The following is a 15,628-nucleotide window of genomic DNA, read 5'->3' as shown; positions in this document are numbered from 1 at the left end:
AATCATCTTCAAGAGTCAAGGCTACTGGGTTGCAGTTTTAGAGTTTCAGGTATTTACCTCTAGCTATTCCAATACATTAAAACCTAAAAAGGGTTCTCTATTTAATGCATCAGAGTGCCCACCAGAGTGACCTCTCGACTCCATTTGAAATCTCTCAGCCACTGAAACTTTATTTTGTTTCATTTTGCTTCCCCCTTTTGGTCAAGATGTTCTCAATCCCATGATGCCGGGTTCAGATTCATCCTTGGGAGTCATATCCTGCATTGCCAGGGAGGTTTACACCCCTGGGAGTCAGGTCCCATGTAGGGGAGAGGGCAGTGAGTTCATCTGCTGAGTTGGGTTAGCTAGAGAGAGAGGGCCACATCTGAGCAACAAAGAGGCACTCAGGGGGAGACTCTTAGGCACAATTATAAGAAGGTTTAGCCTCTCCATTGCAGTAATGAGCTTTATAAGGGCAAGCCCCAAGATAGAGGGCTAGGCACACTAAACCGCCAGTCCTCAGTGTTTGTGAGAACATCAGCAACAATCCAGGTAAGGAAGTCCAACACTTCTGCATTTTCCCCCAGCTCCTCAGGGGGGCCTTGCATATATATTTTTATTCTCTGCCTAAATTATTTTGGGATATGTACACATTCTTTTGCGCCTTTTTTTCAGTTACAGTATGTCTTAGAGATCATTCCATATTAGGATATAAACCACCACCTTATTCTCCTTTTAACAGATAGATCATTCACATGGTTCAAAAATTCAAGAAATTTTAGAGTTTACAGCAACAAGTCTCTCACCCATCCATTCCCCTCCAAATAAGCAACCATTGTGCATGTGTCATTTCTGAAGGATTTTACTAGAAGAATTGCTGGGTCAAAGGATATGTGCATTTTTAATTTTGATATCTAATGCCAATTTGCCCTTTATAGGGGTTATACCAATTGACATTCCTACCAGCAAATTTAAGAATGCCTGTTCCCCACACTCTGGCCAATTAAATGTGTTATGCATTCCTTCAGGAAATAATTTTTGAGCATCTACTCTGTGCCAAGGTCTACTCTATATGCTGTAGATTCAGCAGTAACCAAAATAGACAAAAAGCCCTGTGTTCATGGGCTTCCATTCTAGCAAGGGAGATAGATATGAATTAATTGAATTAATAAAATTTGCAGCATGTGAGATAGTGATAAGGGCTAAGGAGAAAATTAAAGCTTGAAGGGAGATTAGGGAATGCCAGGGAAGGGAGTATTGCAATTTTAAATAGAGTATTTAAGGAAGGCCTCACTGAAAAGGTGGCATTTACTGTAGGAAGTGAGGAGTGAGCCATGGATGTATCTGGGGGAAGAGAGTGCTTTGCAGAGGGAACTGTATGTGCAAAGGACCTGAGGCAGGGTGCACCTGCAGAGGGAACAGTGAGAGGACCAGGTGGCTGGGGTGAGAGAGGCAGTAGGAGAAGGTGATGTCAGAGAAGCACTAGGTGGGGCAGGAGGAGGGCAGGACATGCAGGGCTTTGTGGGCCATTGTAAGGACTTGGGCTTTATTCTGAGTGACGGAGGAGCCACTGCAGGGTTTTGAGAAGAGTGATGGGACCAAGGTCACGCTAGCTGCATGGTTGAAATGAACCCGTAGGAGTGCAGGGGTGGAAGCAGGGAGATGAGCTGGGCACCATTACAATAACCCAGGTGAGAGAGGGTGGAGGCTGAGACCAGGAATGTAGTAGGGGAGGGTGTAAGGAGTGGTTGGATTACGGATGTAGTTCACAGGCAGAACTGATGAGATTTGCTATGGAAAGAGAGAGACTGGGTGACAGAAAGAGGAGAGAGAGAGAAATTGTGAGAAGTCAAGGAAATCTCCAAGGTTTCTGACCTGAGCAATTAGAAGGATGGTGTTCCCATTTACTGAGGAAGGGGGGATTTCAAAAGGAGCACATTTGAAGAGAGGATGATCATGAGTTTGGTTCTGGATGTGCTGTGTTTAAGATGCTCACTGAATATCCAGGTGGGGATGTTGAGAAAGCAGCTGAAAATATGAGTGTGGACCTCAAGGGAACGGTTCAGGCTGCAGATATAAATGTGAATAAGTGAAATCATCCTGCGGATGGGTGTTGATACTAACTAGAAGAGGTCCAAGAACCGAGTCCTGAATCCACCGTTTAGAGGTCAAGGAGATGTGGAACTGGCAAAAGAAAATGAGAAGGACAACCACTGAGCTAAGAGGGAAACCAGGAGAATGCAGGTCCTGGAGGACTAGATGAGAAAATGTCCCGAGAAGGAGGCAGCTGTGAACTGTATCAAATGCTGTTGATGAATGTAATAAAGCCATTAGATTGACAACATGGAGGTCATTGGTGACCTCAACAAGAGCCATTTCAGGAGAGTGGAGGGGGCAGAAGTCTGATAGGTGTGGGTCTAAGAGAATGGGAGGAGAAAGATCAGAGACAATGAAACCAGGAACTTTTTTGAGTTTGGCTCTAAAGGGATGAAAGAAATGGGATGGTGGATGGAGTACAATGTAAGGCCAAGAAAAATAATTTGTTCATATGCTGATGAGAAAGACCCAATAGAGAAGGGGAAATTGTTGGTACAAGAGAAAGAGGGGAGAATGGCTGAAGCAACATCCTTGAGCAGGCAAAGGGGATGGGACCTAGAATGACTAGTTTGGCTGGCGGCGTGGACAGTTGCTCCATGGAAGGAGCAGGGAAGACAGAGAGCATGGGCACAGAAGCAGGTAAGTGGGTATATCCACTGTGGGAGCTTGAGGTTGTCCTCTTCTGATTGCTTTGTTTTCTGAGTGAAATAGGCAGTAGGGTCATCAGTTGATGATGAGGATGGAGAGGGAGGCACTGGAGGGAAGAAAATAGTTGTCCGTGAGCGTGAACAGAGCAGGGAAATGTCACATGATTGCCAAACAGCACTAAGGGCCCACCTGAGGCGTGTGGTTGTAAATTTAAAGCGAGAACTGTCTCCAGCCATGCTGAGCTGCATGGCTGTAGGGGCAGAACAGGTGGGTGGTTGCAATCACCCAGTCAGGAATTTGCCACGTGAGTACAATGAAACCCAACAGCACAAGAGTGTGGACAGTGCAGTTGTAGTTGTGTTGTATTTGATTTTGCTATGATAAGCACAGCTACTATGAACATTCTGGTTTGTGTCTCCTAATTTGAACTGTTGCAAGAGTTTGTTTAGGATAGAAACCTAGGAATGGAATTGCAGGTCAGAGGGTATGCGCATGATCAACTTTAAAAGTTAATGCCAAACTGTGTTCCAAGGCAGTTGTACTGAGTAACCCTCCCACCCATAGTGATTGGATTCCTGTTGCTTTGCATCCTCACCAAGTTTGATAATGTCAAACTTCTTGATATTTGCCAGTCTAGTGAGTGTACAAGGAAATTTTGTGGTGGTCTTAATTTGCATTTTCCTGGTCACTAATGAAGTTGAATATCTTTTGTTTATTGCTATTTGAGTTACTTTGTTAAGTGTATATTGTAGTCTTTTATCCATTTTTTGAATTATTTTTTAGCAATTCTTCATGGTTTTTTCATAGATTCTAGGTACTGATCCTTTGGCAGATGTGTATTACAAGTATCATCTTAATGTAGTTAAATTTATTGATATTTTCCTCTAAGATTTTTACTGTGCTTTATTTAAGAAATCAGTCCCTCAATGAGGTCATAAAGATATTCTCCTATATTTTCTTCTAAAAGTTTCACAGTTTTCCCTTTCACATTTAAGTTTGTAATCCATGTGAAACTGATTTTAGGGTATGTTATGAATTAAGAAAGCAATGTAATTATTTCTCCTTTTGAATTGCTAGTTATTCCAGTCCCATTTATTTAAAAAGCTTATCCTTTCCTATTGAGCTTAAGTACTGTCTATGTCCTAAACCAAGTTTCCTTCTATCTGTGGGTCTGTTTCTAGGCTCTATTTTATTCCTTTGATATACTTATAATCCCTATACCAATATCACATTGTTTTAATCACTATGTTTCCCTTTTAATAGCTTTAATGAGGTGTAATTGATGTACAATAAAATGCAGATACTTAAAGTATGCAAACAGTTAAACAGTTTTGAAAAGTTTGACATAAGTATATAGTCATGAAACCATCATGACAGTCACACTAGTGTGACTGAAGGATACTTCAGCCTCCACAGTTTCCTTCTGTCCTTTTGGAAGTCTTCCCTCTAGCCCCTATGCTTCATCCCCAGGGAGCCACTAATCTGCTTTTAGTCACTAGAGATTAGTTTGAATTTTCTAGAATGTAATGTAAATGGAATTATCCAATATACACTCTTCACTCAGCAGAATTTTATTTCTGAGATTCACCCATGTTATTGCATGTGTAAATAGTTTATTTCTTTTTATTGCTGCATAGGATTCATTGTATTGATGTACCAAATGTGTTTGTCCTTTTTCTATTTATAGACATTTAGGTTGTTTCTAGTTTTTAGCTATTACAAATAAAGCTTCATGAAAATGCATGTGCAAGTCTTTGAATGCTTTTATTTCTCTTGGATAACTACCTCAGAGTGGGATGGTTAGATCATATGATGGGTGTATGTTTAAATTTATAAGAAACTGCTGAACTGTTTTCCAAATTGGTTGTACCATTTTACATTCCCACTAACAGTAACTCTCACCAACACTTAGTATGGTCTGTCTTTTCAATATTAGCCATTCTTATAGGTGTGTAGTAGTATCTCAATGTGGTTTTAATTTGCATATCACTAATGAATACTGATATTGAGCATCTTTTCAAGTGCTTCTTTTCTGTGCATATGATTTATTTGATGAAGTGTCTGTTCAAATCCCCTGCCTTTTTTTATTGGATTGTTTCTTTTCTTATTACTCATCTTTTTAATTGAGATATATTCACACACTATACAAACCATTCGAAGTATACAATCACTATTATTACTGATTTTTGAGAGTTCTTTATATACTGTGGATACAAGTCCTTTTATCAGATACATGCTTTGCAAAATCTTTTTCCTAGTCAACAGCTTGTCTTTTTATTCTCTTAATACTGTCTTTTGAAATGCAGAAATTTTTAATTTGATGAAGTCTAATTTATCAATTGTTTCTTTTGTGGATTGTGGTTTTGTTGTCATATCTAGGAAATCTTTGCCTAACCCAATTGCATGAAATTTTTCTCCTTTGTTTTCTTCTAGAAGTTTTGTAATTTTAGGTTTTACATTTAGGTCTGTGATCGATTTTGAGGTTGTGTTGTTTTGTTTTGTTTTGTTTTGTTTTGTTTTGTAGCTGGCAAGAGATATGGATTCAAGGTGATTTTTGTTGTTGTTTGGTTGGTTTCTGCATCCAGACATTCAGGTGTTCCAGCACCATTTCTTGAAAAAGCTATCCTTTCTCCACTGTATTGTCTTTACTCCTTTGTCAAAAAACACTTGTCAAAAAAAAAGAAATCATTTGTCCATATTTGTGTTGGGTTATTTCTTGACCCTGTAGTCTGTTCCATTGATCTATTATTCTATCTTTATGCCACACTCTTTTTTTTTTTAATCTTCATTTTATTGAGATATATTCACATACCACGCAGTCATACAAAACAAATCGTACTTTCGATTGTTCACAGTACCATTACATAGTTGTACATTCATCACCTAAATCAATCCCTGACACCTTCATTAGCACACACACAAAAATAACAAGAATAATAATTAGAGTGAAAAAGAGCAATTGAAGTAAAAAAGAACACTGGATACCTTTGTCTGTTTGTTTCCTTCCCCTATTTTTCTACTCATCCATCCATAAACTAGACAAAGTGGAGTGTGGTCCTTATGGCTTTCCCAATCCCATTGTCACCCCTCATAAGCTACATTTTTATACAACTGTCTTTGAGATTCATGGGTTCTGGGTTGTAGTTTGATAGTTTCAGGTATCTACCACCAGCTACCCCAATTCTTTAGAACCTAAAAAGGGTTGTCTAAAGTGTGCGTAAGAGTGTCCACCAGAGTGACCTCTCGGCTCCTTTTGGAATCTCTCTGCCACTGAAGCTTATTTCATTTCCTTTTGGTCAAGAAGATGTTCTCCGTCCCACGATGCCAGGTCTACATTCCTCCCCGGGAGTCATGTTCCACGTTGCCAGGGAGATTCACTCCCCTGGGTGTCTGATCCCACGTGGGGGGAGTATGCCACACTCTTTTGATTACTGTAATTTTATAATAATTTTTGAAATCAGGTAGTATAAGTCCTCTAACTTTGATCTTCTTTTTCAGAGTTGTTTTGACTATGTTAGTTTCTTTGCGTTTCCATAAGAATTTTGGAATCTGCATGTCAATTTCTACAAAATAGCCTGCTGGAATTTTGTTTGCAATTATATTGACTCTATAGATCAGTTTTGGGAAAATGGATATCTTAATATCAAGACTTCCAATCCATGAGCAAGGTATATCTCTCCATTTATTTAGGTCTTCTTTAGTTTCTCTCAGCAATATTTCGTAGTTTTCAATGTACAGGTCTTTCACATCTTTTGTCAGATTTATCCCTAAGTGTTTCCCTTTTGTTGTTATTGTGAATGGAATTGTTTTTTAAATTTCTGTTTCTGATTGGTTCATTGCTGGTATAGAGAAATACAATCGATTTTTGTATATTGACCTTGTATTTTGCAAACTTGCTAGACTCATTCATTAGTTCTAGTAGCTTTTTTTAGATTGCATGGGATTTTCTACATAGGCAATCAGCTTGTCTGCAGATAAAGACAGTTCTATTTCTTCCTTTCCAATCTGGATACCTTGTATTTATTTTTATTGCCTGCTTGTACTGGTAATAATTTCTAGTATAGTGTAAAGTAGTAGTGGTAAGAACACACTCTTGTTCCTGATCTTAGGAAGAAAGCATTCAGTCTTCCACTGTTCTAGAGTATGATATTAGCTATAGATTTTTCACAGATGTCCTGTATCATGTTAAGGAAGTTCCCTTCTATTTTAAGTTTGTTGAGAGAATTTTTTTCAGGAATGGATGTTAGATTTTGTCAAATATTTTTTCTGCATCTATTGGGATGATGTATTTTTTTATTTTTTAGTTGGTTAATATGGTGAATTATATTGATTGCCTCTCTAATATTAAGCCAACCCTACTTTCACTGGGTAAACCCAACTTGGTCATGGTGTATTATCTTTTTAATACAATGCTGGATTCAATTTTCTAAAATTTTATTTAGAACTTTGGCATCTATATGCATGACAGATATTTGTCTGTCGTTTTCTTATAATTTCTTTGTCTGGTTTTGATATCAGGGTAATGTTGGCCTCAATGAGTTAGGAAGTATTTCCATCTCTTCAACTTTTTGGAAGTTTGTGCGAAAGTGGTATTATTTCTTCCTTAAATGTTTAGTAGAATTCACCAGTGAAGCCATCTGGGCTAGAGTTTCCTTTGTGGGAAGGTTTTTAACTACAATGTCAATGTCTTTAATAGATATAGGAGGTTAGCTATTTCTTCTTAAGTGAGCTTTGTAATTTGTGTCTTTCAAGAAATTTGTCTGTTTCTTCTAAGTTCTTGAATTTGTTGGCACAAAATTGTTCATAAAATTCCCTTATCCTTTTAATATCTGTAGAATCTGTTGTGATATCATCTCTCTCATTCCTGATATTGGTGAATCATATTTTCTTTTTTTCGTGATCAGTCTGGCTACAGGTTTATCCATTTTGTTGGTCTTCTCAAAGAACCCACTTTTGGTTTATTGATTTTCTCCATTGTTTTCCTGTTTTCTATTTCATCAATTCTGACTGATTATTTTTATTTCCTTTCTTCTGCATACTATAGGTTTAATTTTCTCTCCTTTTTCTAGTTTCTTAAGGGGGAAGCTGAGTTCATTGATTTGGGGCCTTTCTTTTTGTCTAAAATAGGCTTTGAGTGCTATACATTTCTTCCTAAATACTGTTTCAGTGGCAAACCACAAACTCTGATATGTTGTGTTTTCATTTTCATTCAGTTTTAAATGCTTTCTAGTTTCCCTTTGATTTCTTCCCATGTAGTTACCATTTCCTGTGCTCTTCTTTTCTTTGTTTAGATTCAGATTTATACCTGGTGTTACTTTCCTTATGCCTGAAAGTCGTCCTTTAATATTTCTCATAGTATGGGTCTGCTAGTGATGAATTCTTTCAACTTTTATTTTGAAAATGCCTTTATTCCACCTTCATTATTAAAGTATTTTTGCTGAGTATAAGATTCTAGGTTGACAGGTTTTCTAAAAAAGATGTTGCTCCACTGTTTTCTCTCCTGCATTTCTGATAAGAAATCTAATGTTATTTTTATCTTTGTTTCTCTATATATAACATGTCTTTTTTTCTCTGGCTGCTTTTAAGATTTTCTCATTATCACTGGTTTTGGGCAATTTGATTATGATGTACCTTGGTGTAGTTTTCTTCATGTTTCTTGAGCTCGGGGTTCATTGATCTTTGGGGATTTGTAAGGGTGTAGTTTTCATTACATTTTAATGTTTTTGAACATCATTTCTTCAAACATTTTTTTCTGACACTGCTCCTTTGAAGAGTCTAATTACCCTTCTATTAGGCTACTTGAAGTTGTCCCCCAGCTTATTGATGCTCTTTTCTTTTTCTTTCTTTCTTTCTTCTTTTTTCAATTCTTTTTTTTCTCATTGTGTTTCATTTTGTAATTTCAATTGCTATGACTTCAAGTTCACTGTTCTCTTCTGCAATATCTCAGCTGCCATTACCCCATCCAGTGTATTTTTCATCTCAGACATAGTGGTTTTCATCTCTAGAAGTTTTATTTATATCTTTTTTTTTTTTTACATCTTCCATGTATCTACTTAAAATTTTGAACATATGAAATAAAGTTATAATAATTCTTTGAATGTCCTTTCCTGCTAATCCTAACATCTGTGTCTGTTACGCACAGTTTCAGTTGATTGACTGTTTTCCTCATGAGGGGTCATATTTTCCTGCATCTTGGCTGGATGCCAGACATTATGAATTTTACCTTGTTGGGTGGTGAATACTTTCATATTCCTATAAATCTTATTGATATTTGTTCTGGGATATTTGTTCTTGGAAGCAGTTTGATCTTTTGAGTCTTGCTTTTACGATTTATTAGATGGGTCCACAGCAATATTCATTCTGGGGCTAATTTTTCCCTACTACTGAAGTAAGACCTTCCTGAGTACTTTTCCCAATGTCCCATGAATTATAAATTTTCTTGGTCTGGGTGGTGGAAACCCAACCCTGGGTGAGCATTTGAATTGCTCTCTTTATTCCTCTTAGGTGGTTCTTTCCCTGGTCTTAGAGTAATTTCCTCACCTGCATGCACTCATCAGGACTCTACAGAATACTCAAAGAGGAACTTCCACAAATCTCTGGGGTTCTCTCTCTGTGCAGCTCTCTCCTCTCTGACATGCTGTCCTAGGAATTTTAGCTATCTTGGTCTCCCGCTCCATCTTCTCGACTCTGGGAGTCTGCTGGACTCTGCCTCGGTGCCCCCACCCAGTTCCCTGCTGCAGCCTGGAAACTCTCAAAGCAGTAAGCTTGGATATTTGTAGGGTTCACTCCATTTGTTTCCCATCTCCCATGGATCACTGTCCTTCATTTTATGATGTCCACTGTCTTGAAAATCGTTTTGTCAATTTTTTTTTTCAGGCCAGAGGGTAAATCTTGTCCTTCTTGGCCAGAAGCAGGAGAATTGTATTTCCCAATTTCCAAACATGGTATTTTTCTCATTATCTTTTGTTACTAATTTCTAGCTTAATTGGACATAAAATGGGGTCTACTCTTCCACGTATGTCCATTAAATCAAAATTATTGATTTTTTTGCCCAGATCTGTCTTTGCTTATCATTGTATGTTTGATTTATGAATAATTGAGATAGGTGATTATAATCTCCCACATGAATTTTCAGCTTATCCTTATGGTTCCATCAATTTTTGATACATCTATATTATTGAATATTTTGTTAAGTGTGGATGAGTTTTAAAATGTGATAGCTTCCTTCTGAATTGAATCTTTTATCAGTATGTATTGACCCTTTATTTCTAATAGTATTTTTGAACCAAATCTGGCCCAAAACTTTGTATGCTTTCCCCGGGGAGGACCTGGATTTGATTCAACCAGGAACCAGGTGTGCTACCATACTGGGAGCTCTTTATGCTCTCCCGTTACTCAACTATTCTTGATTTATTTAATTTTTTTTTAATTCAGTTTTATTGAAATATATTCACAAACCATACAGTCATCCATGGTATACAATCAACTGTTCACAGTATGATCATATAGTTATGCATTCATCACCACAATCTATTTCTGAACATTTTCCTTACATCAGAAAGAATCAGAATAAGAATAAAAAATATAAGTGAAAAGAGAATACCCAAACCATCCCCCCATCCCACCCTATTTGTCATTTAGTTTTTACTCCCATTTTTCTACTGATTTTTTTTCAATTTTTTAACTTTGTTTATCAAAAAATTAAAAACAAACAGGCAAACAACAACCAAAAAAACCCCACAACATTTCAAACAAAGCAATGGATTAAGGAAAACAAATAACCTAAAATAACTTCTTTGCTTCCAATATGTTCCTACCATACCCCAAGAAAATTAATAAACCATGTCCAAACAGAGGAGTAAGAAAAACAAATAATCTAAAATAACTACATTCCTTCCAACATGTTCCTACCATACCCCAAGAAAATTAACAACCCCTAAGAAAACAAAGGAGTAAGAGAAAAAAAAAACCTAAAATAACTCTATTGCTTCCAACATGATCTTACTATATCCAAGAAAGTTTACAAACCATAATCATTCCTGAGCATTCCCATAACATTGAGATTACCCTCCATAGTTTATCTGTTCTTATTAGATTATCATTCCCCCTCCACTAATTGGTATCTCTAGGTCCCCTACATTCTACAGTATAAAACATTGTACATTTTTCACAGAATTCACATTAGTGGTAACATCCAATATCTCTCTTTTTGTGCCTGGCTTATTTTGCTCAGCATTATGTCTTTTTTTTTTTTTTTTTTTTTTAATCTTCATTTCATTGAGATATATTCATATACCACGCAGTCATACAAAACAAATCGTACTTTCGATTGTTCACAGTACCATTACATAGTTGTACATTCATCACCCAAATCAATCCCTGACACCTTCATTAGCACACACACAAGAATAACAAGAATAATAATTACAGTGAAAAAGAGCAATTGAAGTAAAAAAGAACACTGGGTACCTTTGTCTGTTTGTTTCCTTCCCCGATTTTTCTACTCATCCATCCATAAACTAGACAAAGTGGAGTGTGGTCCTTATGGCTTTCCCAATCCCCTTGTCACCCCTCATAAGCTACATTTTTATACAACTGTCTTCGAGATTCATGGGTTCTGGGTTGTAGTTTGATAGTTTCAGGTATCCACCACCAGCTACCCCAATTCTTTAGAACCTAAAAAGGGTTGTCTAAAGTGTGCGTAAGAGTGCCCACCAGAGTGACCTCTCAGCTCCTTTTGGATTCTCTCTGCCACTGAAGCTTATTTCATTTCCTTTCACCTCCCCTTTTTGGTCAAGAAGATGTTCTCCGTCCCACGATGCCGGGTCTACATTCCTCCCCGGGAGTCATATTCCACGTTGCCAGGGAGATTCACTCCCCTGGGTGTCTGATCCCACGTAGGGGGGAGGGCAGTGATTTCACCTTTCAAGTTGGCTTAGCTAGAGAGAGAGGGCCACATCTGAGCAACAAAGAGGCATTCAGGAGGAGACTCTTAGGCACAAATATAGGGAGGCCTAGCCTCTCCTTTGCAGCAACCGTCTTCCCAAGGGTAAAACCTGTGGTAGAGGGCTCAACCCATCAAACCACCAGTCCCCTATGTCTGTGGTCATGTTAGCGACCATGGAGGTGGGGTAGGCAAATACCCCTGCATTCTCCACAGGCTCCTCAAGGGGACACTGCATCTTTTTTTTTTTTTCCTTGTTTTTTGTTTTTTTTTTTTTTTTAACTTTCCCTTCTTTTTTTTTTTTTTTTTTTTTAATCATCATTTTATTGAGATATATTCACATACCACGCAGTCATACAAAACAAATTGTACTTTCGATTGTTTACGGTACCATTACATAGTTGTACATTCATCACCTAAATCAATCCCTGACACCTTCATTAGCACACACACAAAAATAACAAGAATAATAATTAGAGTGAAAAAGAGCAATTGAAGTAAAAAAGAACACTGGGTACCTTTGTCTGTTTGTTTGCTTCCCCTACTTTTCTACACATCCATCCATAAACTAGACAAAGTGGAGTTTGGTCCTTATGGCATTCCCAATCCCACTGTCACCCCTCATAAGCTACATTTTTATACAACTGTCTTCGAGATTCATGGGTTCTGGGTTGTAGTTTAATAGTTTCAGGTATCCACCACCAGCTACCCCAATTCTTTAGAACCTAAAAAAGGTTGTCTAAAGTGTGCGTAAGAGTGCCCACCAGAGTGATCTCTCGGCTCGTTTTGGAATCTCTCTGCCACTGAAGCTTATTTCATTTCCTTTCACCTCCCCCTTTTGGTCAAGAAGATGTTCTCCGTCCCACGATGCCGGGTCTACATTCCTCCCCGGGAGTCATATTCCACGTTGCCAGGGAGATTCACTCCCCTGGGTGTCTGATCCCACGTAGGGGGGAGGGCAGTGATTTCACCTTTCAAGTTGGCTTAGCTAGAGAGAGAGGGCCACATCTGAGCAACAAAGAGGCATTCAGGAGGAGACTCTTAGGCACAAATATAGGGAGGCCTAGCCTCTCCTTTGCAGCAAACCGTCTTCCCAAGGGTAAAACCTGTGGTAGAGGGCTCAACCCATCAAACCACCAGTCCCCTATGTCTGTGGTCATGTTAGCAACCATGGAGGTGGGGTAGGCAAATACCCCTGCATTCTCCACAGGCTCCTCAAGGGGACACTGCATCTTTTTTTTTTTTCCTTGTTTTTTTTTTTTTTTTTTTTTTTTAACTTTCCCTTCTTTTTTAAATCAACTGTATGAAAAAAAAGTTAAAAAGAAAACAAACATACAATAAAAGAACATTTCAAAGAGACCATAACAAGGGAGTAAGAAAAAGACAACTAACCTAAGATAACTGCTTAACTTCCAACATGTTCCTACTTTACCCCAAGAAAGTTACCTAATATAGCAACATTTCTGTGAACTTGCTCCTACTATATCCATCAGAAATTAACAGACCATAGTCATTCCTGGGCATCCCCAGAACGTTAAATAGCTTATCTGTTCTTCTTGGATTATTGTTCCCCCTTCCTTAATTGCACTCTATTGCTAGTTCCCCTACATTCTACATTATAAGCCATTTGTTTTACATTTTTCAAAGTTCACATTAGTGGTAGCATATAATATTTCTCTTTTTGTGCCTGGCTTATTTCACTTAGCATTATGTCTTCAAGGTTCATCCATGTTGTCATATGTTTCACGAGATCATTCCTTCTTACTGCCGCGTAGTATTCCATCGTGTGTATATACCACATTTTATTTATCCACTCATCTGTTGAAGGACATTTGGGTTGTTTCCATCTTTTGGCAATTGTGAATAATGCTGCTATGAACATTGGCGTGCAGATATCTGTTCGTGTCACTGCTTTCCGATCTTCCGGGTATATACCGAGAAGTGCAATCGCTGGATCGAATGGTAACTCTATATCTAGTTTTCTAAGGAACTGCCAGACTGACTTCCAGAGTGGCTGAACCATTATACAGTCCCACCAACAGTGAATAAGAGTTCCAATTTCTCCACATCCCCTCCAGCATTTGTAGTTTCCTGTTTGTTTAATGGCAGCCATTCTAACCGGTGTTAGATGGTATCTCATTGTGGTCTTAATTTGCATCTCTCTAATAGCTAGTGAAGCTGAACATTTTTTCATGTGTTTCTTGGCCATTTGTATTTCCTCTTCAGAGAACTGTCTTTTCATATCTTTTGCCCATTTTATAATTAGGCTGTCTGTACTATTGTCATTGAGTTGTAGGATTTCTTTGTATATGCAAGATATCAGTCTTTTGTCAGATACATGGTTTCCAAAAATTTTTTCCCATTGAGTTGGCTGCCTCTTTACCTTTTTGAGAAATTCCTTTGAGGTGCAGAAACTTCTAAGTTTGAGGAGTTCCCATTTATCTATTTTCTCTTTTGTTGCTTGTGCTTTGGGTGTAAAGTCTAGGAAGTGGCCGCCTAATACAAGGTCTTGAAGATGTTTTCCTACATTATCTTCTAGGAGTTTTATGGTACTTTCTTTTATATTGAGATGTTTGGTCCATTTTGAGTTAATTTTTGTGTAGGGGGTGAGGTAGGGGTCCTCTTTCATTCTTTTGGATATGGATATCCAACTCTCCCAGCCCCATTTGTTGAAAAGACCATTATGACTCAGTTCAGTGACTTTGGGGGCCTTATCAAAGATCAGTCGGCCATAGATCTGAGGGTCTATCTCCGAATTCTCAATTCGATTCCATTGATCTATATGTCTATCTTTGTGCCAGTACCATGCTGTTTTGGCAACTGTGGCTTTATAATAAGCTTCAAAGTCAGGGAGTGTAAGTCCTCCCACTTCGTTTTTCTTTTTTAGAGTGTCTTTAGCAATTCGAGGCATCTTCCCTTTCCAAATAAATTTGATAACTAGCTTTTCCAAGTCTGCAAAGTAGGTTGTTGGAATTTTGATTGGGATTGCATTGAATCTGTAGATGAGTTTGGGTAGAATTGACATCTTAATGACATTTAGTCTTCCTATCCATGAACATGGAATATTTTTCCATCTTTTAAGGTCCCCTTCTATTTCTTTTAGTAGAGTTATGTAGTTTTCTTTGTATAGGTCTTTTACATCTTTGGTTAAGTTTATTCCTAGGTACTTGATTTTTTTAGTTGCTATTGAAAATGGTATCTTTTTCTTGAGTGTTTCTTCGGTTTGTTCATTTCTAGCATATAGAAACATTACTGACTTATGTGCATTAACCTTGTATCCCGCTACTTTGCTAAATTTGTTTATTAGCTCTAGTAGCTGTATCGTCGATTTCTCAGGGTTTTCTAGATATAAGATCATATCATCTGCAAACAATGACAGTTTTACTTCTTCTTTTCCAATTTGGATGCCTTTTATTTCTTTGTCTTGCCGGATTGCCCTGGCTAGCACTTCCAGCACAATGTTGAATAACAGTGGTGACAGCGGGCATCCTTGTCTTGTTCCTGATCTTAGAGGGAAGGCTTTCAGTCTCTCACCATTGAGTACTATGCTGGCTGTGGGTTTTTCATATATGCTCTTTATCATGTTGAGGAAGTTTCCTTCAATTCCTACCTTTTGAAGTGTTTTTATCAAAAACGGATGTTGGATTTTGTCAAATGCTTTTTCAGCATCTATTGAGATGATCAATTGATTTTTCCCTTTTGACTTGTTAATGTGTTGTAATACATTGATTGATTTTCTTATGTTGAACCATCCTTGCATGCCTGGAATAAACCCCACTTGGTCATGGTGTATGATTTTTTTAATGTGTCTTTGGATTCGATTTGCAAGTATTTTGTTGAGGATTTTTGCATCTGTATTCATTAGGGAGATTGGCCGGTAGTTTTCCTTTTTTGTAGCATCTTTGCCTCGTTTTGGTATTAGATTGATGTTAGCTTCATAAAATGAGTTAGGTAGTGTTC

General features: G+C 37.8%; 1 protein-coding gene across 3 annotated transcripts in view; it reads left to right on the top strand.

Moving 5' to 3' along the window:
• EBF4 (EBF family member 4) overlaps positions 1 to 15,628 on the top strand; it is a 67,108-nt gene that overhangs the window by 16,996 nt on the left and 34,484 nt on the right. The gene's annotated exons all lie outside the window — the stretch shown is intronic.

The sequence above is a fragment of the Choloepus didactylus genome, chromosome 19 (genome assembly GCF_015220235.1).
Source record: "Choloepus didactylus isolate mChoDid1 chromosome 19, mChoDid1.pri, whole genome shotgun sequence".
NCBI classification, from domain to species: domain Eukaryota; kingdom Metazoa; phylum Chordata; class Mammalia; order Pilosa; family Megalonychidae; genus Choloepus; species Choloepus didactylus.
The sequence above is the reverse complement of the archived record's forward strand: the minus strand, read 5'-3'. Positions and strand labels throughout refer to the sequence as shown.